General features: G+C 40.9%; 1 protein-coding gene and 1 long non-coding RNA gene across 12 annotated transcripts in view; one reads left to right on the top strand and one right to left on the bottom strand.

The window, feature by feature from the left end:
- The window catches only part of WAC (WW domain containing adaptor with coiled-coil), an 86,974-nt gene extending 86,713 nt beyond the window's left edge, over positions 1-261 (bottom strand). For 8 of the 10 annotated variants that reach the window (XM_055275018.2, XM_063637300.1, XM_063637301.1 and 5 more), the window contains exon 1: positions 11-152. The gene's annotated coding sequence lies outside the window, so the exon portion shown is untranslated. Of the gene's footprint in view, positions 1-10 lie in introns of all 10 variants that reach the window. The other 2 variants (XM_063637299.1, XM_055275019.2) reach the window with 2 other exon arrangements.
- Positions 11-24,805, top strand: LOC129480765 (uncharacterized). 2 transcript variants are annotated; one of them, XR_010120306.1, is made up of 4 exons: positions 11-579; positions 7,009-7,091; positions 8,451-15,038; positions 15,074-24,805. It is a non-coding gene; the product is annotated as an uncharacterized lncRNA (long non-coding RNA). The 2 variants fall into 2 exon arrangements; XR_008657116.2 differs by having other exon boundaries at positions 8,451-24,805.
- Positions 24,806-26,041: the final 1,236 nt, after the last annotated feature.

The following is a 26,041-nucleotide window of genomic DNA, read 5'->3' as shown; positions in this document are numbered from 1 at the left end:
CTCGGCAAACCTCGGCTGGCTCCGGCCTCTCTCCTCCTCTGAGGCCTGGCTCTCCTCCTCGCGACCAGTCTGCCGTTTCCTTCTTTTCCTCACTCGCGAGTCCGGCCACCGCCGTTCCCGTTTAGGGATAGTCTCGCTCGGGCGCCTGCTCGAGACTGATCCCAGGGGCTCCGGGCTGCGCAAGGAGGGAGCCGCCTTCCGGAAGAGGACGGTGGGGCGCGAGGGAAGCCATCGCGGACTAAATAAGGGAGGCTGCAGCGGCTGCGCGTGCGCCCAGAGGCGTCGCGGGAGGGGGTGCTCTCGGGCGAGCTCTCCGGCCGCTGCCCCCGCCCCTGCGCTGTCAGGCGGGGAGATCGGAAACCCCCTGGCGAGACCGCGGGCGGACGCTTCCCGAAGAGCTGCCTGGGCTGCAGCCGCGGAAGCTGCGCCCTAGGGAACGGGGAGCGCGCTCCGGCGCCCTCGGGCCGCTGCTAGAAGCCGGAACCGAGCCCGGGCCGCTGCCCCTCACCGGACGCCGCGCGCGCCACCGGCCCTCCGTGGGGCAGGGGCTGCTGCGAGCTCGCCGGGCGCCCTTTAGACGTAAGTCTCACCCTGCGCCCCGAGGCGGGAAGGAGCGCGTGCTGTGCCGCCCAGAAACGGCCAATAGGAAGGGCTGAGGGGTTCTGTGTCCAAGGCAGAAGGCCGTGCGTCAGGGCGGCCCTCAGCGGAGATGCCTGCACGGAGCGGGGAGCGCCGCTCGGGGCAGGGAATGAAAGCGGTGCTTGAGACTGGAAATTTAGGGAGATTAGTTCCTTAGGAACAACGCTGAACCGTCTCACTGCCCCACCCTACCCCTTGTTTTTTTTTTTGAGACAGGGTCTCGCGCTGTCGTCCAGTCTGAGTGCAGTGACGCGATCACAGCTCACTGCAGCCTCGACTTCCGGGGCTCACGGGTCCTCCCACCTCAGCCCTCTGAGTAGCCGGGACCAAGGGCATGCACCACCACGCCCGGCTAATTTTTTTTAAAGAAGTTTTTCCGGAAATAGGGTCTCGCTGTGTTACCCGGGCTGGTCTCGAACCTTTGGCCTGAATTGATCCTCCCGCCTCGGCCTCCCAAAGTGCAGGGATTACAGGCGTGAGCCACTGCGCTCGGCTTTTCACCCCTTTCTAACGTTTTCCATACCCAGCGGTGCCCTGAACACCCTCTTTATCTCTCACTTTTCCCTCTTCTGTTTCTTCCTCGCTGAAGTCCGTTGGTGAAAGAAAATTCATGTGAAAGTTATGGGTGTGAATGAAGGCCTCAGGTGTGTTAAGTGAAATTGCTACAAATTTGATTTTATGTACTGCTGCAGGTACATTGAGAGGAAAAAAGTCAAGTATACCAAACAACCGTTAGTTGAGAGTGGTGGTATTCGGGTGATTGACTGGTTGATTGACTTTTTTTTTTGCACTAAACTCTTTGTAAGGCAACATTAGTTTAATGAAAAGAATTGTGGTAAACATAAATATGTGATTAACACAGAAGAGGCAACTAGTAAACAAGTCAGAAGAAACAACCCCCTCCAAAAATAAAAAGTAACTGATTTATTTAGTGTCTAAGAAGTTACATTATTGCTAGACCTAATAGAATGAAGAGATGGAATGATGTAGGGAGAAAGCCTCTGAAATCACAACTGGTTGGAAAAAAAATTACATAATCTTATTTGTCACATCCACCTGCCAGATGTGAAGCTTATTGCTGTTTATGGAGATGTGCAGACCAATAAAAAGCCTATTTAATGCTCACTTAGACTGTCAGTAACTGAAAAAAAAATTGCCAGTGACTGAAATGATGAAAACAAAAAAATTCGGTAGCGTCTTAACATGCAACTTCTGACATATTTGTAGTGAATCCATTGACAAACATCAGAGGAGTACAACAAATAACAAATATTTCATAGAAACTTTTTGAAAACTGGCATCAAAATTACTACTAATCTGTTTGATAACTAGATGTCTGCTGAAATTGGTATAAACCATTTGCTCAAAAGTAGCCAGGCATGGTGATGCATGCCTGTATTCTTAGCTACTCCAGAGGCTGAGACTGAACAATCACTTTAGTCCAGGAGTTCGAGACTGCAGTGAGTCATGATCACACCAGTGCACTCCAGCCTGGACGACAGAGGGAGACCCTGTCTCAAAAAATAAATAGGCCGGATGCAATGGGTCAGTGCCTGTAATCCCAGCACCTTGGGAGGCCAAGTCGGGTGGATCATTTTGAGGTCTGGAGTTTGAGACTAGCCTGGCCAACATAGTGAAACCCCATCTCTACTAAAAATATAAAAATTAGCCAGGTGTGGTGGTGTGCGCCTGTAATCCCAGTTATTCAGGAGGCTGAGGCAGGAGAATCGCTTGAGCCTGGGAGGCAGAGGTTGTGGTGAGCCAAGATCTCACCACTGCACTCCAGTCTGGGTGACAGAGTGAGATGCTGTCTCTAAATAAAACCACATTATCAGAAGTCTGATCTGCTCTCCTTTACAGAAATACTTTATCTTTACTTCTACTCTCTCTTGAACCCACAGACTTCATTCCCACACTCCTGAACCTGTTCAAGATCATCTGTAGCGTCCATGTTTTCAAGCCTGATTTTTATTTCTCGGTCTTCATCTCCACTTGTCAGCAGCATTTGACACAGCTGATAACTTTCTTCTCCCTAAAGCTCCTTATCTTGCCTACCAGGATTTCATTTTCTTTCTTGCTTCTCTTCCTTCCCAAATGGCTGTTCCTTAGACTCCTTGCTGGTTTCTCCTTCTTTTCCAGCCTCTAAATGCTGGAGTGGCCCAAGATTCAAATCTTACAACCCGCCCTCCTCTGTTCTCTCTCCCTAGGCAATCTCGTTCAGATCTCTGACTGGATGAAACCCACATTTGAATTTCCAGTCCACACCTTTCCTATGAACACAAGACTCACACTTAACTGCCTACTGTATAACACTGCTTGAGTTTCTAACAGGCATCACAGACTTAATGTATTCAAAACCAAACTCTATCTCCCCCCACCCCAAACAAGTCCTGCTGAGATCTTCCCAGTCTCTTGAAATGACAACTCCATTCTTCCAGTGGAAGCTAAAAACTTTGGAGTCATCTTTTATATCTCACATTGACTCCATCAACAAATTTTGCCAGCATTACCTTCAAAATATATCCACAATCTGATCTCTGTAACCCACCTCCACCAAGTTCACTCTGGTCCAAGCCACCATCATTACACCACCTGGACCATGGCAAAGGCTTTCTAACTGATCTTGCCCTTCTCTGCCTGCTTCCACATTGTTTGCTGTCTCATACAGTGCAGTAATCCCTTAAAAAATCAGATAATATCATTCCAATCTTGAATAAAAGCCGACGTTATAGCCATGATCCACTAGACCATATGTAAACTGCCTGTTACCACTGACTTCTTTACTTGCTCTTTTTTTGTTTTTGTTTTTGTTTTGAGACTGATTCTCACTCTGTTGCCAGGCTGCAGTACAATGGCATGATCTTGGCTCACTGCAACCTCTGCCTCCCGGGTTCAAGCAATGCTGCTGCCTCAGCCTCCTGAGTAGCTGGGACTACAGGCACGTGCCACCACACCCAGCTAATTTTTGTATTTTTAGTAGAGACGGGGTTTCACCATGTTGGGCAGGATGGTCTCCTCTTGACCTCGTGATCCACCCACCTCAGCCTCCCAAAGTGCTGGGATTATAGGCATGAGCTACTGCACCCGGCCCTAGTTTCTCGTTCTTTTCCCACCATTCTACCCTCCCTCCCTGTTTCTCCAATATACCAAGCATGCCTCTGCCTCAGGACCTTTGCACTGATGTCCCTTTGCGTGGAATCCTCTTCCCCCTTAGTACTTGCTTAGCTTACACTCTCATTTCTTCAGGTCTCTAATTAAGTCTTGTCTTGTTTAATTGAGAACTCTGCATGATGGCACCCTACCACCATGTTGCTCCCTTAACCCTGATCTATTTTTCTTAAACCATTTGCCATATATTTTGTTTATTGGTTGTTTCCCACTAGAATGAATGCTTCATGTGACATACCATAAATATTTGTTGAATTAAAGGATATTTGCCTGCAGAAACATACACAATGAAAATAGCAAAATTGAATTCTCGAGGAAAAAGCATAGGTTCTATTTCTGTTTGCTTTGTGAAAGAATAAAAGAATTATAAATCCAGTCCTGTTCTCACAAATAAGATGGAGGATAAAGCTAGATTGTTCCTAATACAGGCAAAATATTGTGATAGATATTAAAAAATGTACATGAATTTGCATGTATAGCAAATCTTAAACCAGGTTATTTACACTGCTATCTAATGAGAAATATCAAGTTTCCAAATGAGCAAAAGACCCACATTTCAACCTGTAGATTGAACACATACCAACCAATAGAGGGGAAAAACTATCAACTCATAGGTTATGTATAGGTTGACCAAGATTTTAATGTGATTCTATTGAAGGAAGAACTGAAGGAAGAACCAAAAAGTGAAATCCTCAAGCCTCTAGTTGTGAAAGGGATTTTTTTTTTGAGACAGTCTGACTGTGTTGCCAGGCTGGAGTGCAGTGGCGCGATCTTGGCTGCTTGCAACCTCCACCTCCTGGGTTCAAACGATTCTCCTGCCTCAGCCTCCCGAGTAGCTGGGACTATGGGCACGTGCCACCACACCCAACTAATTTTTGTGTTTTTAGTAGACAGGGTTTCACCATGTTGGACAGGATGGTCTCCATCTCTTGACATCATGACCTGCCCATCTCAGCCTCCCAAAGTGCTGGGATTGCAGGCGTGAACCACTGTGCCCGGCCAAAAGGGACTTTAAAAAGTTTTGCTGCAATTTCTAAAACATCATAAAATAAGGATGTATTCCTTAAAATTTTCACATACTTCATTCCTCTTTTTTCTCTGTCCTTGCCTTCCTCACAAACTCAGCCTACTTTAGTGATTAAAAGCATGGGTTTTAGAATCAGTATGACATTACGTAGAGTTCAGGCTACATTATTGACTAGCAACGTCACCTTGGGCAAATTACTAGTCTTGAAGATTATCCTGCTTTCTCGCTAAACTTGGCTTAATAGGGTATAGTACTGTTTGTGAAAAGTAATTGAAATTGTGTAAATTAGCAGTACCTGGCACATACATGTTTCACTACTGGCGGTTATTGATTCTTTAAAAATAGTATTGAAGTTCTGTGTATCAAGTCTTAGTAACATAGTGTTAAGCAAAGTCACTTGGATTTTGCTCTTATGGAGTTTGTATTTTAAGTATGATACATAACTAAAAGGAGATACTTTGGGGTCTCATATTTGTGATACGAAGCTTTCATTCAATTATGAGGAAAAACAAGAAACTGCAACAAAAATTACTATCTGGGAAAGGGGAGTAAACACCTCCAGGACGTCACCATATCAACATATGGTGTACCCTTCTAGGCAGGGATGATGTAAATAATGCAATCAACAGATCTTGGGAGAATTACTTATTGACTCAAGATTGGCCATTTTTTAAGGTTCTTTGCAGGGAATAGATACTAAAGTTCAGCTAATATTGAGGAGCATACCCTAAACCCGTTACCTATGTCTGGTGAAACTTAACCTGAATTAACCCAACCATTAATTTTCTGAGCACCTCTGAGCAGTTGCATGCTGCTGAAGATTATAAAATAATAGAATATAGTGATTCCACTTCAGCCTCATCATCACCAAAATCAAATGGCATAGTAATTTAGAAAGTAATAACTGCTGCAGAGAACAGTGGGGTAAGATAAAGTGTTGGATGGAAGAGTAATGTTTTCAAGTAGAGTGATTATTGAGCACGTGGCATTTGAGCAAAGATTTGAAGGTGATGAGGTAGCAAGCTATACAGGTGCCTAGAAAGGAATGTTTCTGGCAAAGGGAACAGCAAGAGCAAAGGTCCTGAGGAAAGACTGTGCCTAATGTGTTCAGAAATAATAAGGAAAGCTCTGTGGTTGAAGGGTAGTGACTGAGAGGGAAAATATTAGGAAATGAGGTGAAGTTAAAGGAGTGTGTGGAGGAACAGACTGAAGGATCTTATAGGCCATTATAAGAAGATTGGCTTTTATTCTGAGTTAATTGGGAAGCCATTGAAGAGTTATGAGCAGAAAATGACATGGCTACTGTGTTGAAAATAGTCTATATTGCAAGGAAAGAAGCAGGGAAACTAGTTAGGATCCTACTGCATTGCCTAAGTGCCTAAGGTTACTGTTTCAAAACAGAAAGTAAGCTTCTTATCTAAGGCCATTTTCTTTACCTGTCCTTTATTGCCATCCCCCCTTCAGTTCACCTTATATTATCAATTATTCCTTCCTTTGTATATTCAAGCTCTCTTTCATCTGGATTATTTCCACTGGTCTTTAAACATATCTAAATCCTACCACTAAAAAAACCCTTTCTTGACCCTATACTCTTAATTGCTCACTTCAGCCAAACATCCGCTAAGTCTTATTTGTGGTACCTCACTTGTTTCATTCTTTACTCTCGTATTTACATTTTAGGTCACTGTAGTTTGACATCTGCCCCCATAATATTGGCAAAATAGATTTCCCCACAGCAGTGGTTCTTCAAAAGGCAGTGCTGAGTCTCCAGGGAGCATTTGGAAATGTGTGGCAGTATTTTTTTTTTTTTTATCACTGCTATATTTTTAGTGTGACTTAAGGGCGAAGGGTGCTACTGATATTTAGTTACCAGAGGTCAAAGATGCTAAACATGTAGCAATGCGTAGGACAGTCCTTTATACTTAAGACTTGTCCTGCTCAAAATATCAATGTTGTCTCATTTAGAAATAGTGTTAAGGTCACAGGTCACAAACAACTTCTTTGTACCTATGTTTAATGAACATTTTTTTCACTCTTTTTCTTACTTGATCTCAGAATATTCGACATTGATAGTGACTCTCTTTGCATTGCCCTTCTCTCTCGCCTTCTATGGCACAACACATTTTGTACTTTCTTCTTCCTTCTCTGACTGCTCCTCTCATTACTTTTCACAGACTCGTCCTTGTCTACTCCACCAGCAAATGTTGAAGTTCTTCAAGAATCAGTCCTTTGGAGGTGGTGTCGTTGAAAATGATGAGTAAGAAACTCCAAGAGTGCATTTCTCCACAAAACCAGTGAATACATTGGCAAAAATTGTCGGAATCAATTTTATATAAATTCTGGAAATTAGTCAAAGGTTTATAGTAACTGAGGAAACATCTTTTTAAAAAGATGGCTAAGGCCAGGTGCGGTGGCTTATGCCTATAATCCCAGCACTTTCGGAGGCCAAGGTGAGCAGATCATTTGAGGTCAGGAGTTAGAGACCAGCAAAAAAATTAGCTGGGTGTGGATGCGGGCGCCTGTAATCCCAGATACTCGGGAGGCTGAGGCAGGAGAATCATTTGAACCTGGGAGGTGGAGGTGGCAGCGAGCCAAAATCATGCTACTGCACTCCAGCCTGGGTGACAGAGTGAGACTCTGTCTCAAAAAAAAAAAAAAAAAAAAAAAAAGTCTGAATCCCAAATCTCAGGAGCACTTTCTATCACTTAAACTTACCCTGGTACCACCTCCCTGTCCAGCTTTGAAAACAACGACCTGCATTTCTGATATCTGTTCAACGACCTGCATTTCTGATATCTGTTCTGGTGCCAAAGGGAGCAGAATGGACCTCGTTTTCTTTTTTTCTGTCTTCTTTTTTTTTTTTGAGACAGAGTTTTGCCCATGTTGCCCAGGGTGGAGTGCAGTGGCGCAATCTCGGCTCACTGCAACCTCCACCTCCCGGCTTCAAGTGATTCTCCTGCCTCAACCTCCCAGGTAGCTGGGATTACAGGTGCTCACCACCATGCCCGACCAATTTTTGTATTTTTAGTTGAGACAGGGTTTTGCCATGTTGGCTAGGCTGGTCTTGAACTCCTGACCTTAGGTGATCCACCCACCTCAGCCTCCCAAAGTGCTGGGATTACAGGCATGAGCCACTATGCCTGGCCATGGACCTTGTTTTCAAAGAATTATGGAGGCTTATTTTAGTTCACCTAACTTGGAAATCTCCTGAGGAAGATAGGTGACTACAGGCATTTGTCAAAAATTTGTAAAGGCACGTTTATTAGCCTCTGCCATCTTGGGCAAAGAATAATAGCTAAGGTAAACAATAGACACACCAAAAAGCCTGGGAGGAAAAGCTGGAAAGTAAGATATTTTGGAGAATAAGGGCTTTTAAAACTTTCACATATTCCTGGGAATCCAAAAGGCCACATTCACACCCAGGGTGAGCAAATACTCAGAAAAGACTTGAGAAAGCCTTAAACTCTCACCTCTGGCTAACCATCAGGCTCTGCTCAAATAGGAAGTGAAAACTAAGGTGAATTTGTTGCTTAGCTGAATGTTGAAGGTATGCCCCACGCTTACACAGAGCCTACTGGTAAAGACTGAGAGTGTTTTCTTTTTGTCTTGGTTTCAGGCATTTAAGGAAATCTATTTCTCTGTTGAATCACTAGCTGCGAATTAGGCTAACAACAGAAGCTCAAGTGGTCACACACAGCAACAAATACAGACTTTATGAAGTTCAGAAAAGTTACCAAACAATAGTAACCGTAACAAGTACCAACAACAAACTATGGGGAGGGAGGAGAATCTGATTTCCAGAGTTACCACACTATGATACTATTCAAAATGTCACATTTTTAGCGAAGATTACAAGACAAGGAAAAACCAAAAAAGTATGGCCCATACACAGGAAAAAAAGAAATTAATAGAAACTACCCCTGAAGAAGCACAGACTTTGGATGTAGAAAACGAAAACTTTTCATCAACTTAGATATGCTAGAAGAGCTAAAGGAAACCATGGACAGAGAACAAAAAAATTAGGAAAGCAATGTCTCATCAAATACAGAAAAATATTAAAGAGATTGAAATTGTAGAAAAGAACCAAATAGAAAACGAAAACTTTTCATCAACTTAGACATGCTAGAAGAGCTAAAGGAAACCATGGACAAAGAACAAAAAAATTAGGAAAGCAATGTCTCATCAAATACAGAAAAACATTAAAGAGATTGAAATTGTAGAAAAGAACCAAATAGAAATTCTGGAGTTGAAAAGTATTATAACTAAAACTAAAAATTCACTAGAGGTATTCAGCAGCAGACTGGAGAAGTCAGAAGAAAGAATCAACAGGCTTCAAGATAAGTCAATTAAGATGATGCAGTCTGAGGAGCAGAAAGGAAAAAGAATGAAGAAAAATGAACAGTGCATAAAAGACTTATGGGACTCTATCAAGCATACCAATATATGCATAATGGGAGTCCCAGAAGGAGAAGAAAGAAAGGGACATAAATAATATTTGAAGAAATAATGGTAGAAAATGTCCCAGCTTTGATGAAATACATGAATCTAGATATTCAAGAGGCTCAAAGAACTCTAAATAGGGTAAACTCAAAAAGACCCACACCAAGACACATAACTAAACTGTCAAAAGTCAATGACAAAGAATCCTGCAAGCAGCAAGAGAGAAGCAATTCCTCACATACAAAGGATTCTCAGTAAGATAAATAGCTGACTTCTCATTAGAAACCACAGAGGTCAGGAGGCAGTGGGATGACATATTCAAAGTGCTGAAAGAAAAAACTGTCGGCCGGGCGCGGTGGCTCATGCCTGTAATCCCAGCACTTTGGGAGGCCAAGGCAGGCAGATCACGAGGTCAGGAGATCAAGACCATCCTGGCTAACACGGTGAAACCCCGTCTCTAATAAAAATACAAACAATTAGCCGGGCACGGTGGCGGACGCCTGTAGTCCCAGCTACTCAGGAGGCTGAGGCAGGAGAATGGCGTGAACCCGGGAGGTGGAGCCTGAAGTGAGCCGAGATTGTGCCACTGCACTCCAGCCTGGGCGACAGTGAGACTGTCTCAAAAAAAAAAAAAAAAAAAAAAGTTAAAAAAAAGTAAAAACTGTCAAGATTCTGTATCCAGCAAAACTATCCTTCAAAAGTGAAGGAGAAATTAAGACATCCACAGATAAGCAAAAACAGAGTATCTCACTAGTAGTCCTGCCCTACAAGAAATACTAAAGGGATCCTTCAGCCTGAAGTGAAAAAACACCAGACAGTAATTCAGATCCACATAAAGAAATAAAAAACACTGATAAACATTTAAATACGTAGGTAGATATAAATGAAAGTAATAATTATATCTGTGTCAATGAAAGCACAATGTATTAAGGTGATTCATGATGATGAGGAAAGTATGAAGTATAGGAGCAAAAATTTTGTGTACTGTTGAAACTAAGTTGGTATTTATTTGAAATAGATTGTTATAAATGAAAGTGTTAATTGTAATCCCTAGAGCAACTACTAAGAAAATAACTAAAAATGTTGAAAAGGGAATAAAAATGGTATGCTAGAAAATATCTAATACAAAAAAGGCATAAGGGAGGAATTGAGGAAGACATAGGGAAAACAAATAGCAAGTGGCAATGTCCTCCCTTACTACTAACTACATTAAGTGTGAATGCCTTAAACTCCATGTAACAGTTGGAGAGATTGGCAGAATGGAGTCTTTTAAATGCTCTAACTATATCCTGTTTATAAAAGACTCACTTTAGAACGAAAGACACAAATATGTTGAAAGTGAAAGGGTGTCACCTTAGTTTTCTTTTTTTTTCTTTTTTTTTTGATATGTAGTTTCATTCTTTTTGCCCAGGCTGGAGTGCAATGGCATGATCTTGGCTTACCACAACCTCCGCCTACCGGGCCCAAGCAATTCTCCTGCCTCAGCGTCCTGAGTAGCTGGGATTACAGGCATGTGCCACCACGCCTAGCTAATTTTGTATTTTTTAGTAGAGATGGGGTTTCTCCATGTTGGCCAGGCTGGTCTTTAACTCTAAACTTCAGGTGATCTGCCTGCCTCGGCCTCCCAAAGTGCTGGGATTACAGGCCTGAGCCACTGCGCCCAGCCGGCACCTTAGTTTTCTTGTGCTGCCATAACAGAATACCTGAGACTAGGTAATTTATATAGAGCAGAAATTTATTTTCTCACAGTTTTGGAATCTGAGAAATTCCAAATTATGACATTGGCAGGTTTGGTTGTCTGGTAAGAGCTGCTTTCTGCTTCCAAGATGACGCCTTATTGCTGCATCCTCTATACGGGAGGAATGTTATATCCTCAACGTGGCAGAAGGTAAAAGGGCAAAAAGGAATGAAATTCCTCATCAGGCCCTAACTTAAGGGCACCTAATCTCATTCATGAAGGGAGGAGCCCTCAAGACTTACCCACCTCTTCCTGGCTGGGCACAGTGGCTCACGCCTGTAATCCCAGCACTTTGGGAGGTCGAGGCAGGCGGATCACAAGGTCAGGAGATCGAGACCATCCTGGCTAACACGGTGAAACCCCATCTCTACTAAAAATACAAAAACAAAATTAGCTGGGCGTGCTGGCGGGCGCCTGTAGTCCAGCTACTTGGGAGGCTGAGGTGGGAGAATGGCATGAACCCGGGAGGTGGAGCTTGCAGTGAGCCGAGATTGCACCACTGCACTCCAGCCTGGGTGACAGAGCGAGACTCCTTCTCAAAAAAGAAAACAAACAAAAAAAGTCCCACCTCTTAATACCATCATGTTGGCCATTTAGTTTAAGTATCTGAATTTTGGAGGGCACACATTCAAACCATAGCAAGTGGAAAAAGACATTCCAAGATATCTCAGGTTCACATGGAACATTCTTCAGAATAAAGCACGTTAGTCCACAAGTCTCAGTTTTAAGAGATTGAATTACAAAGTGTCTTCTCTGACTACAATGGAATAAAACTGAAAATAACACACCCTTAAACAACCAATGGGTCAAAGAAAGATTAAGTCACAAGATAAATTAGAAAATACTTTGAGATGAATAAAAACAAAAATGCAGCACCCTAAAACATATGGAATGCAGCAAAAGCAGTGCTCAAAGGAAATTTTATAGCTGCACATGCCTACATTAAAAAATACCTAGAATCAGCAACCTAACCTTCCACCTTTGGGAACTAGAAAAAGAAGAGGAAACCAAAGCTAGCAGAAGGAAGGAAATAATAAAGACTGGAGCAGAGATAAATGAAATATACAGTAGAAAATAGAATCCACAAAACCAAAAGTTCGTTGTTTGAAATAATAATGTTCACAAACCCTTAAAAAGACTGAGCAAGACAAAAAGATTCAGATTACTAAAATCAGGAATAAAGTGGGGACATTACTGCCAATCTTACAGAAATAAAAAGGATTGTAAGGATATACTATTAACAATGATATGCTAACAAATTAGATAACCTATGGACAAATTCCTAGCAGCACACAAACTACCAAAACTGACTCAAGAAAAAACTAAACCTATAATAGTACTAATTAAAAAAAAAAAAAAACTTCCAAGAAAGGAAAGATCAGACCACGTGGCTTTACTGGTGACTTAAAATATTTTAAGAGTGCCAGTCCTTCTCACACACTTAAAGTAGGGGAAGAGGGAATATCTTAACTCATTATATGATGCCAGTGTTACTTAGTACCAAATCCAGACAAAGACATCACAAGAAAATAAAACTACAGTCCACTATTTCTAATGAATATAGATGCAAAGATCCTTAACCAAAGTGAATCCTGAAGCACATTACAAGGATATCCACTTTGAAAATGGCAATACTCCCCCAATTAGCCAACAGAATCAGTGAAATTCCTACCAAAATTCCAACTGCCGTTAATGTAGAAATGGGCAGGTTGATCCTAAAATTCATAAGAAATTGCAAGGATGTGGCCGGGTGTGGTGGCTCACGCCTGTAATCCCAGCACTTTGGGAGGCCAAGGCGGGCAGATCACGAGGTCAGGAGGTAGATACCATCCTGGCTAACACAGTGAAACCCTGTCTCTACTAAAAATTTTAAAAAGCCGGGCGTGGTGGCGGGTGCCTGTAGTCCCAGCTACTGGGGAGGCTGAGGCAGAAGAATGGCATGAACCCGGAAGGCGTTCACTCAAAAGAGTGTGGTACTGACATAAGGATAGATATGTAGGCCAATAAAACAGAATTGAGAGCCCAGAAGTAAGCCTATACATCTGTGGTCAACTGATTTTTGACAAAGGTGTCAAGATAGATCACTGGGAAATAGAATAGTATTTTTAACAAATGCTGAGGATACTGGGTATCCACATGTAATAGAATGGATTTGGACTCTTACCTTACACCACATGCAAACATTAAGTCAAAATAAATCAAATACCTAAATATAAGAATGAAAATATACAACTATTAGAAGAAAATATTGGGGTAAGTCTATATGACCTGGGATTTGCCAGTGGGTTCTTAGATATGATACCAAGAACTCAAGTAGCAACACGAAAAATAGATACAATTAGGCTTGATCAAAATTTAAAACTTTACATATCAAATGACACTATCAAGAAAGAGAAAAGAGAACCCACTGAGTGAGAGAAAATATTTGCAAGTCATATACCTGGTAAAGGTCAAATAACTCTTACAAGTCATCAATTAAAAGACAACTCAAGTTAAAAATGGGCAAAGGACTTGAATAGACATTTCTCCAAGGGAGGTATTCTAATGGCCAAGTACATGAAGAGATGCCTAGCATCATAACCTTCCACCTTAAGGGAAATGCAAATCAAAACCACGATGAGATACCACTTTCTATACTCACTAGGGTGCTATTATTAAAAGACAAGTATTGGCAAGGTTGTGGAGAAATTGGAAAGCTCATAAATTGCTGGCGGAAATATAAAATGGTGCATTCACTATAAAATAGTTTGACAGTTCATCAAAATTTTAAACGGAATTAACATGACCCAGCAGTTCTAAATATATACTCAAGAGGATAGAAAACAAATAAAAACTTCTACACGAATGTATGTAGCGGCACTATAATAGCCAATAAGTAGAAACAACCCAAATGTTCATCAACAGATGAATGGACAAATTGTGGTATATTCATACAATAAAAAACTACTCAGCCATAAAAAGAAATTATGTACTAGTATACTTTGCAACATGGATCAACCTTGAAAACATGCTAACTGAAAAGAAAAGGCCACATCTTACATGATTGTATTTATGTGAAACATCTAGAAGAGGCTCATCCATAGAGACAGAAAACATTGATGGATGCTAGGGGTTAGGGAAATGTAGAAATGGGGAGTTGCTGCTTAATGGGTTTCTTTTTTGAGTGATGAAAATATTCAGATTTAGGTAGTGGTGATACTTGCAAACATTGTGAATGTAATGGAAGGCACTGAATTGTACAGTAAAATGGTTAAAATGGTGAGTTTTATGTCATGTGAATTTTACCTCAATAATTTTTTAAAGTAGCCCCTCTCTTAATCCATTTTCTGCTGCTCTAAAAGAATACCCTAAACTTTATAAAGAACAAACGTTGGCCTGGCACGGTGGCTCACGTCTGTAATCCCAGCACTTTGGAAGGCCGAGGTGGGCAGATCACGAGGTCAGGAGTTCAAGACCAGCCTGGCCAACATGGTGAAACCCCATCTCTACTAAAAAAAATAGCAAAAACCAGCTGGGCGTGGTGGCACGTGCCTGTAATCCCAGCTACTTGGGAAGCTGAGGCAGGAGAATTGCTTAAACCCCGGAGGTGGAGGTTGCAGTGAGCTGAGATCACACCATTGCACTCCAGGCTGGGCAACAGAGCGAGAGACTCTTGTCTGAAAAAAAAAAAAAAAAACAGTATATTGGCCCACAGTTCTGGCAGCTGAGAAGTCCTAGATGAAGGGGCCACATCTAGTGAGGGCCTTCTTACTGCATCATAACATGGTGGAAGTCATCACATGATGAGAGAGAGAGCAAGAAAAAGTGCTTTTGTTACAAGCCCATTCCATTATAATGAACCCACTCCCATGATAACAATCTATTCATGAGGACAGAGCCATCATGACCTATTAGGTCCTACCTCCCAACACTGTTGCATTGAAGATTAATTTTCCAACACAAGAACTTTGGGGGACACAGTCCATAGCAGTCCCTCTCTTCACTAATTTTTTTTCATGAATTCTTCCACTCCCGTGGCTTTTGTGTGTAGTTACCATCTATACAGAGATGCCTCACTAGAGGCAGTTTGTATCTCCAACTCACATCTTTTTTCTGAGTTCCAGATGTGAATATCCTACTGTTTACTTACCTACCACCTCCACACATATGCTTCAAATGCAACTTTGAAATATAAAACTGAGTTCATTACCTTTTCGCCTAAATTTGATTATCTGTGAATGTTTTCTGTCTCACTAAAGATAGCTTCCAGTCATTGAGAGTTTACTGTATGTTATGACTAAAGTAAGTGTTAATCCATTAATTCGCTTAATCCTCACAAGAACCTCAGATAATACTGTTTTCCATTTGCAGTGAGAAAGTTGAAAGGTAAAATAACTTCTTAAAGTCATACACCTTTTAAGGAAAGGCTAGCCCTCAACAAAGGCAGCCTGACTTTTCACAGCCTATGTTCTTAATGCCATTGCTATATCATCCTTTACCTTTTTCTAGAGACCTAGAAGTCATCTTTGTCACTTCTCTCCTTTACTTGCTTTATCCAGTTGATCATGAGGTCCTATTGATTTGACTTCCTAAGTAACTCTCACTCCATCCAATTCATTTCATCTGCTACCACCAGCCTTATCCAAGCAACCATCTTTTGTCTATACAATGGGCTCTTGACTAACCTCCCATATTCACTGACAACAACCTAATAAAAATATTTATAAATATAAATTTGTATCTTACAGGTAGGGAATTTATATTCTTATTAGGCCCAAGGAACATTTCCAAATATTAATCATAAGATTGACCACCTAGAAAACCTTAGTGAATCTCAAAAAGTAGGAATCTTAAGAGCTACTTTTCAGATAGTGCAATAAAACCTAAAGTCAACAAAGGTTATTTTTGTTTCTTGATGATATTAACTGCTGGTTTACCATCAGTCTCTCCAACACTCCTGCCTTAATTCTTGGCGATTTTAATATGCACATCAATGATCTTTCCAATATCTTGACCTCCAGCTTCTTGGACACCTCTTTTCATTCTACTTCAGCCACTCCTTTGGTCATTCCCTAGTTAGATCTGCTTATTACCATTAACTGCATCTCAACTTCATGCATCCACCTTTCTGGTTGCCACATCTTGTCTTTCCAGCTTTCCCCTCTAGATCCCTAGCTCCTCATAATTATTTAACTTTGTTGGTAGTTCTAATCTATTGATTGTATCACTGTTTCACTGCTTCTCACCCTTATTTTCCTCCTCACTTGGCTTAAATTCCATAGCCAGTCATTGATTGGATATTCCTTTTACCCACTGGCAAAACCATAACCCTAATCATTACTTATCTACTCCATTCTTGCTCTCATGTAGCTGAACATGACTGGAAGAAAAATGCAAGAGTTTCACTTTAAATTCTTGAAGACAAACCTCATGTGACCTCAAGATGCTGCCAGTCAATCAAATTATATTTTCTCCAAGTTTATTTACTTGTAGTCAGCTTGGGCTGCTACAATAAAATATCATAAACTAGGTAGCTTATAAACAGCAGACTTGTCTTCCTTATGGTTCTGGAGGCTGGGAAATTCATGATCGAGGCACCAGCAGATTTAGTGTCTGTTGAAGTCCAGCTTTCTGGTTCATGGATGGTGACTTCTCACTGTGAGAAGGTATGGTGGAAGGAAAGAGGGGTCCTTTCTCGAGCCTCTTTGATAAGGACACTAATCTCAATCATGAGGACCACCCCCCCATAACCTAATCACCCTCCAAAGGTGATTAGGCCTTCTGATACCATCACCTTGTGGGTTAGGATTTCAACATACGAATTTTGAAGGGACGCAAACATTCAGAGCATAGCACTCCCTTTTCCTGAGATGATTTTATGTAATTCTCCTCTCTTTTCAAATATCCAACACTCTATTGCCAGTCTTACCCTCGATGATAACTCTTGTTCCTATTTCCTGGAGAAAATCGGAGCAATCAGAAGAGATCCCCTGCCACTAAATATCTTTCTAGCAGCTTCTGAACTCATAATTTTCTTTCCAGCCTGTTACTATACATATATGCATGATGTCCATGCTCTCATCTAAAATCAGCCTCTGCTTGTGTACTAGATCAGGGTTGACAAAATGCAGCCTGTGGCCCAAATCCTGCATTTTCTTTTTGTACAGCCCATAAACCAAGAATAGTTTTTACTTTTTTTTTTTTTTTTTGAGACGGGGTCTCACTCTGTTACCCAGGCTGGAGTGCAGTGGCACGATCTTGGCTCACTGCAACCTCCACCTCCCGGGTTCAAGCGATTCTCTGCCTCAGCCTCCCAAGTAGCTGGGACTAGAGGCGCCCGCCGCCACGCCCGGCTAATCTTTGTATTTTTTAGTAGAGATGGGGTTTCACTATGTTGGTCAGGCTGGTCTTGAATTCCTGACCTTGTGATCCACCCGCCTCAGCCTCCCAAAGTGCTGGGATTGCAGGCGTGAACCACTGCGCCCAGCTAGTTTTTTACATTTTTAAGTGTTGGGGAGAAAAAAGTATATACAGCAGAAACCATGTGTGATCCACAAAGCCTAAAATATTTACTGTCTGGCTCTTTCCAAAAAAATTTTACTGATTCCTGTACTAGATCACATTCCCTCACACCTACTTGATAGTAACACAGCAATTCTTCCTTCTCTCTTCTACATTAACCAGTGTTTGCCCTCATTCAAGATTACTTCCACTGGCATTCAAGCATTCTGTTATTTCTCCCATCTTTAAACAAACCAAAAAAATCTCGATACTACTTTTCTTGCCAGTTACTGTCCTGTTTCTTTGCTCCCCTTCTCAACACAGCACCTTGATTTTTATTTTTATTTTATTTTATTTTGAGACAGGGTCTCGCTCTGTTGCCCAGGCTGGAGTGCAGTGGTGCAGTCTCGGCTCACTGCAACCTCCACCTCCCAGGTTCAAGTGATTCTCCTGTCTCAGCCTGCTGAGTAGCTGGGATTACAGGCATGTGCCACCATGCCCAGCTAATTTTTGTGTTTTTAGTAGAAACAGGGTTTCACCATGTTGGCCAGACTGGTCTTCAACTCCTGACCTCAGGTGATCCGCCTGCCTTGGCCACCCAAGATGCTGGGATTACAGGCACGAGCCACTGCGCCCAAATAGCACCTTGAATTAATAGTCTGTAGATGCTGTTTTGAATTCCTCATTTCTAATTCTCACTTGAACCTACTCTAATCAGGCTTTCTCCCCGTCACAAAGACCACTGTCCTTATCACAGTCACTAATAGCTTCCATATGCTAATTCCAATGGTCAGTTTTCAATCCTACTTTATTTGACCTATCAGCAACATTTGACCAAGTATATTCACTACCTCCTCCTTGGTAAACTTTTCTTCACTTGATTGCACACTGTGTTTTCTCCCTACGTTACTGATGTCTCCTTTATTGGTCTGATACGTTTCCCAGATCTCCTCACACTGGAGTGCCCCAGGGCTCAGCCTGTCTTTCCCCATCTACACATCTTGAGGGATCTTATCCACTTTCATGGCTTTCAAAACCATCTATTTGCTGACAACTCCCAAATTTACATGTAGCCTTGACTTCTCACCTAAAACCCAGATTCCTTTATCTAACAACCTACCCAACATCTCCAGGTAAATGTCAGATAAACATCTCAAAACCAAAACATCTAAAACCAAATTTCTGATATTTAATCCTAAACCTGTTCAGTAGTCATCCTCATTTTAGGAATGTTAACTCACCCTTCTCGATAATGATGGTAAAAACTTTGGAGTCGGCTGGGCGTGGTGGCTCACGCCTGTAATCTCAGCACTTTGGGAGGCTGAGGTGGGCGGATCACAAGGTCACGAGATCAAGACCATCCTGGCTAACACGATGAAACCCCATCTCTACTAAAAATACAAAAAAAATTAGCCAGGTGTGGTGGCGGGCACCTATAGTCCCAGCTACTTGGGAGGCTGAGGCAGGAGAATGGCATGAACCCAGGAGGTGGAGCTTGCAGTGAGCCAAGATCATGCTGCTGCACTCCAGCCTGGGCCACAGAGTGAGACTCTGTCTCGGAAAAAACAAAAAACAAAAAACAACTTTGGAGTCATCCTTGACTTTCCTGTTTAATACCACATATTCATTGTATCAAGAAATCCTGCTGGCTGTACCTTTGAAATGGAATGAGAGTCTGACCCCTTCTCAGTCCTCTACTGCCACCACCTTGATCCAAGCTGCTATTATCTCTCACCTGGGTTGCTGCTCACTTGCCTCCTGATTCTATCCTTGTTCCCTATAATCTGTGCTCAAATAGCCAGTCATGCTTTTGAAATGTAAATTATGTTGTGTCACTCATCTGCTCAGGATTCTTCAGTGGCTCCCCATCTCACTCAGTGAAACCCAAAGTCATAACAATGGCCTAAAAGCCTACATGAACTCATCTCTCTTGCGTCTCAGACCTCATCTCCAACTCTCCACCCGTGCTATTCTGGGCATTTACTAATTTAGGGCTTTTGCACAAGCTGTTTACTTTCTATTCTTCTGTGTGTTCACTTGGCTAACTCCCCTCCTTTAAGTCCTTCCTTAAATCCCACCTGCTCAATGGGGCCTACCTTGATCACATTATTTTAAATTACAGCCCCTCCATTTGCACATATGATTTTCCTTTCTCTTTTTTATTTTTGTGTTACGTATAACACCACTTTCTAGCATGCTGTATAATTTATGTATTATGTTTATTGTCTAGCTCCTGCCTCCTAATGGAGGCTTCATAAGGATAAAAATCAGAATCTCTTTCGCTCTGTGATATATTCCAAGCATGTGGCTCATAGTTGATACTTCATAGATATTTGTAGAATAAATAAAAATGAATTTAAAAACTTCCCGATTCTTTAAAAACACTACAAAATAATTACTGGATTATAGCAGAAGTCAAATTTGAGATTACAAGTTGCATACAAATTGGAAAACTGGAACACTTCATATGAATATGTATGGGAAGTGAATCAAACCTAAGCCCAGAGAAGAATTCATAGCTTTAAAGGAATATAATGCCAAACAAAATAATTCTTACTGTGATCAGAGCTCTTAATAATGTTCTCTATCATCACTTCCTGCATCAATCTCCTAGCAAAGCTACTGGGCTTTCTCTCCCAAAGTTATTACATTAGAACAGCGGTTCTCAATATGTAGTTGCTGGCCTAACAGCATCAGCTTCACCTGAGAACTTGTTAGAAATGCAAATTGTTTTAATTTGCATTTCTCCAACTGATTTCGATACACGCGATTGTTTGAGAATATTGCATTAGACTCAGGAAGCTTATTTCTTACTGCCTTTTTCTTTTCTCACATAGAAGAATAGAGTCCGCTATTGATTCAAACACTGTCTTGCTTAGGGAGACAAATTTAATGCATCAGACAGGGTTAATAGATAATCGTTTCTTTCATGTTAGCCAATATACAATTATCTTTAGGGCCAGGCGTGGTGGCTCATGCCTGTAATCCCAGTACTTTGGGGGACCGAGGCGGGCGGATCAGGAGTTCAAGAACAGCCTGGCCAACATGGTGAAACCCCATTTCTACTAAAAATACAAAAATTAGCTAGGCATGGTGGTGTGTGCCTGCAGTCCCACCTACTTGGGAGGCTGAGGCAGGAGAATCGCTTGAACCCGGGAGGCGGAGTTTGCAGTGAGCCGAGATTGTGCAACTGCACTCTAGCCTGGGTGATAGAGTGAGACTACTTCTCAAAAAAAAAAAGAAAAATGCATTCTGGATGCATTTTGTTCATCATGTATACCTTGAGTATCATTACCTTAACTTCTATTTTTAAGATGAACCAAAACAAAAGTATTGTGTTGAAGTCATAATCATAGGCTTGTATCACCCTTACAGTTTTCATCCTGAGGTTCATAATCACAAACAAATTTTTATAGAATATCCTGTTTAATATCCACGAATATGTTGTAAAAGAAATATCAAGACTTATATTGAGAACATCTTAAGAATTTACAGAAGGGCGCTCTTGGGCAACCTACTTTCTCAGCATGAGGAAGCTTTCTGTCTCTCTTCTTGTCTATTAAACTTTCCACTCCTAAACTCAAAAAAAAAAAAAAAGAATTTACAGAAGGGCATAAAATAATTTGACTAAGTCAAAAAACCATTTAATTTCCTGGTTAGAATAACTTAATAGTGTAAAGATACTTTACACTATTAATATATACATGTAATGCAATAATTTCAATCATAATCATAACTTTGGAGAAATGAGGGTAGTATTTGATGGTTCTAAAATTTATCCTGAGAAATTAATTCATGGAAAAATTTAAAATCATGAGGAAGAAGAAGAATGAGGGAATACCATACATTAAAATGTACTGTAAGTCTAAAGTCATTTTAAATGTATGTTATAGCTACTGGAAGAGACAAATACTACATGAATCAAAATACTTTAAAAATACCTCCATATGGTTATGAGAATTCAGTGAATTATAAAGGAGGCATTTTAAATCAGTAGCAAATTGATGGAATATTTAAGAAATGATGTTGAAACGTATCTACTCATTCTGAATAAAAAGTTAAATCTCTTCTTTACATTGTACTCCCAAATAAGTTCTTAATGTGTTAAATACCTAAATGTTAAAGTATGAAAGCACTAAAAGAATATATAGGATTGTTTTAATCTAGGTATCAACAGAACATGAAACCCAGAAGCCACAGGGAAAAACACTGATAGATTTGACACATACAAATTTATAACTTCTTTATGATGAAAAATATAAATAAAGTTAAAAGCTAAGTTATGGATTTGGAGAAAATAATTACAATACATAAAAGAATCAAGAAGTTAATACGTATACTATACAAAGAACTCCCAAAATTAGTAAAAATACCAACTCATCAAAAAGTAGATAGAATATATTATAGATGAGTCAGAAAAGGAAATAGAGATGGCCAGTAATAAATGTTTAATCTCATATATAAAATAAATACAAATAGCATTGAACTTTCAGTGTAAGGCTAGACTGAGCACCCATATGTACCTCTCTTTCAAGGTCTTTATTCTTCTAATTTCACCATTACATACCCTTATGTGTATCACCACATTATTACCGTCACTCTACAAATAAGGAAACTAGGACATAAAGTAGTTAAATCATTTGGCCAAAGTCAAACAAATAATAAAAGCGGCAGAGCTGGGGTGTGCACTCAGCATTTGAACTCTAGGATCTACCCTCCAACCCTCCATACTATGTTACCTCTAAATGAATTAAAGCATATCTGGGAGTGGCCAAGACACTTTCAGAAGATCTATGAAGTTAAAACTTTGCAAAATAATAGCAAAACATAATTTGGCTTTTCCACTCTTTCATGAGTGTGGCAATGTCATTTTCCAGAGGCTTCATGACATGTAATGTTGCAAAAGATTAAATGCAGAAGCAGATACGAGAATTCAGCTGATTTCCATTAAGTCTCATATTAAAGAGATTTACAAAAAAGTAAACAAAGCCACTCTTGTTTGGAAATACGTAACTTTTTCATGAAAATATTAAAACATAATTAGTTTATTTGAAATGAATTTATAAATAGTTTTAAATTTCTCACTTTTAATTTCTAATTGGTAAATATAAATAGATAAAATCCACATAAGCAAAAGCTCTTTGTATTCCTCAATAATTTTTAAGGATGCAAAGGGATCTTGAGGCCACAAAGTTTGAGAACTACTGAATTAAACAATTACCTCCAGTCAACTGACAGCTGAGCCAGTTAGGCCTCTATCCCCCTTCACTCACATATACAGAGGGAACCTTCTGGGAATCTGTGGCTTTTCCCCCAGGAATAAAATCTCAAGAGGTCTTCTGTAGCCTAGAGCAAAGTACGGTAAGGAAAAACATTTGAGATGGTACCATGTCACTATCAGCTGTTCTCTCCTTCCTGGGCACAAACTTTTGCACAAGTGCAAACTGTCTATTGAACAGCACCTGTGTTCACTAAATGGCCCCACTGTGGCATGCTAGCAGATGCTCTCTGTTAGGGAAAGGGACGTGCTTATCTAGTATCAACAGTAGAAAATGTCCTAGATGACAAAGGAATGACTGATGTTTATAATCTGTTGTGCCTGAAAAGACACCTGATTCTGGTTTTCCATTTACAATACTGCAGTGGCTCACGCTTGTAATCCCAGCACTTTGGGAGGCCGAGGTAGGCAGATTGCCTGAGGTCAGGAGTTCAAGACCAGCCTTCCCAACATGGCGAAACCTCGTCTCTACTAAAAATACAAAAAATTAGCTGGGCGTGGTGGCGGGCACCTGTTATCCCAGCTACTTGGGAGGCTGGGGCAGGACAATTGCTTGAACCCAGGAGGAGGAGGTTGCAGTGAGCCAACATGGAGCCACTACACTCCAGACTGGGTGACAAGAGCGAAACTCCGTCTCAAAATAAATAAATAAATAAATATAAAGTTTCCTTTTAAAATAAATTTAGTGGCCAGGCGCGGTGGCTCATGTCTGTAATCCCAGCACTTTGGGAGGCTGAGGTGGGCAGATCACCTGAGGTCAGGAGTTCCAGACCAGTCTAGCCAACATGGCGAAACCCTGGCTCTACTAAAAATACAAAAATTAGCCAGGCATGGTGGTTTGCGCCTGTAATCTCAGCTACTCAGGAGGCTGAGGCACGAGAATCACTTGAACCCAGGAGGCAGAGGTTGCAGTGAGCTGAGATGGTGCCACTGCACTCCAGCCTAGGTGACAGACTGAGACTCTGTCTCAAAAATAAAATAATAAATTTAATTTTCAAAATTGAGTTGATTTAAAGAAAAGTGTTAAGAAAATGTTATATATATGTAAAGATGGCAAAAATTGTGAAGTGAAAGAAGTTTGAGAAACATTGCTAGAAAGCAAATCATTAGTCTGTCTCGGGTGGGTCTTTGATGTAGTAGTTAGGGGTCTGAGAAAAATGAGGCAGACATGAGGTAACTCCAGACCCCCACGCTAAGGGAGATAAGAAGCAAGGAGGAAGGGCAACTCTGCCTGAGAGTGAAAGGTTGCAACTCTGCACCCTGGCATTCTCTAGTCTCTACTTGTTCCTTCCCCGGTAAATCTGCTTACTGGTATGTTTCAGTCACACAAAGCTTGTGTTCACCCCTATGTGTCTTCTACTGCTACTCAGTCTTCATTGGAGACCTAATTTTCTCCTAAAACTCTTTATGATTGGCCAGGCGCAGTGGCTCATGCCTGTAATCCCAGCACTTTGGGACACCAAGGCGGGTGGATCAGGAGATCAGGGGTTCGAGACCAGCCTAACCAACATGGCGAAACCCCTTCTCTACTAAAAATACAAAAATTAGCTGAGCATGGTGGCAGGCGCCTTAATCCCAGCTACTCAGGAGGCTGAGGTGTGAGAATTGCTTGAACCTGGGAGGTGGAGGTTGCAGTGAGCCGAGATCGCACCACTGCACTCCAGCCTGGGTGACAGAGCGAAACTCTGTCTGAAACAAAACAAAACAAAACAAAAAAACACTTTATGATCGGCCAAGTGTGTTGGCTTATGCCTGTAATCCCAGCACTTTGGGAGGCTGAGGCAGGCGGATCACAAGGTCTTGAGATCAAGACCATCCTGGCTAACATGGTAAAACCCCATCTCTACTAAAAATACAAAAAAATTAGCCAGGTGTGGTGGTGGGCGCCTGTAGTCCCAGCTACTTGGGAGGCTGACGCAGGAGAATGGCATTAACCCGGGAGGCGGAGCTTGCAGTGAGCCGAGATTGCGCTGCTGCACTCCAGCCTGGGCGACAGAGCGAGACCCTGTCTCAAAAAAAAAAAAAAATAGAAAAACACTTTATGATCATCTGTCTGATAAGGAATTGCTACCCAGAATATATAAAGAACTCTCTACAACTCAACCACACACAAAAAAAACCCAATTAAAAAATGAGCAACGGACTTGAATAGACATTTTCCCAAGAAGATATACAAATGGCCAATAAGCTCATAAAAAGATGCTCAGTGTCACAAGTGAAATGCAAGTCAAAACCACAGTGAGATACCACCTCACATTCATTAGGATGGCTATTATAAAACAAAAACAAAACAGAAAATAACAAGTGTTGGTGAGGATATGGAGAAACTGGAACACTTGTGCACTGCTGGTTGGAATATAAAATGGTGCAGCTCCTAGGAAAAACAGTTTGGCAGTTCCTCAAAAATTTAAAAATATATTTACCATATGATCCAGCATTTCCACTTCTGGGTATAAACCCAAAAGAAAGCAGTAACCCTAACAGATGTTTGTACACCAATGTTCATAGCAAAGTTACAAAAGCCAAAAGGTGGAAGCAACCCAAGTGTCTGTTGATGGATAAATGGATAAACAAATGTGGTATATACATATAATGGAATGTTATTCAGCCTTAAAAGAGAAGGAAATTTTTAAATTTTAAAAGAGAATCGCTTGAACACATGCTACAACATGGATGAAACTTGAAGTTATTATTCTAAGTGAAATAATGTCATCATGAAAGGACAAATATTGTATGATTCCATTTATGTGAGGTGCCTATAGTAGTCAAATTCATAGAGACAGAAAGTAGCATGGTGGTTGCCAGGGGTGTGGGGAGAGGGGAGCAGGAAGTTCTTATTTAATGTGTACAGAGTTTCTGTTTGATACGCTTTTGAAAATTTTGGAGGTGGATGATGGTGATAGTTGCACAACAGCATGGATGTACTTAATGCCACAGAACTGTTCATTTAAAAAATGGTTTTACTGGTAAATTTTATGTTATATATATTCAACCACAATTTAAAAAAAACTGTTAGGAACTGTTATCCATATAACTTAAAATACGATCTGAATTGTAATATAATATGTCTCAAGTGAAACAGATAACGAGACATACAGCACAGATGACCTCAAGGTACTAACCAATCCCTGCTCACAAACCACAATATTTAATGTAATTTGCATGGCATGGTTATCTGTTCTACTCACAGATTAAAAATTTAGACAGATAGAACATAGTATTTTGGTCTCCATTTTAGGCTTTTCTTTTGCAACCCTGGTAATATTACAAT

This window comes from Symphalangus syndactylus, chromosome 4, assembly GCF_028878055.3.
Source record: "Symphalangus syndactylus isolate Jambi chromosome 4, NHGRI_mSymSyn1-v2.1_pri, whole genome shotgun sequence".
Lineage (NCBI taxonomy): Eukaryota > Metazoa > Chordata > Mammalia > Primates > Hylobatidae > Symphalangus > Symphalangus syndactylus.
The sequence above is the reverse complement of the archived record's forward strand: the minus strand, read 5'-3'. Positions and strand labels throughout refer to the sequence as shown.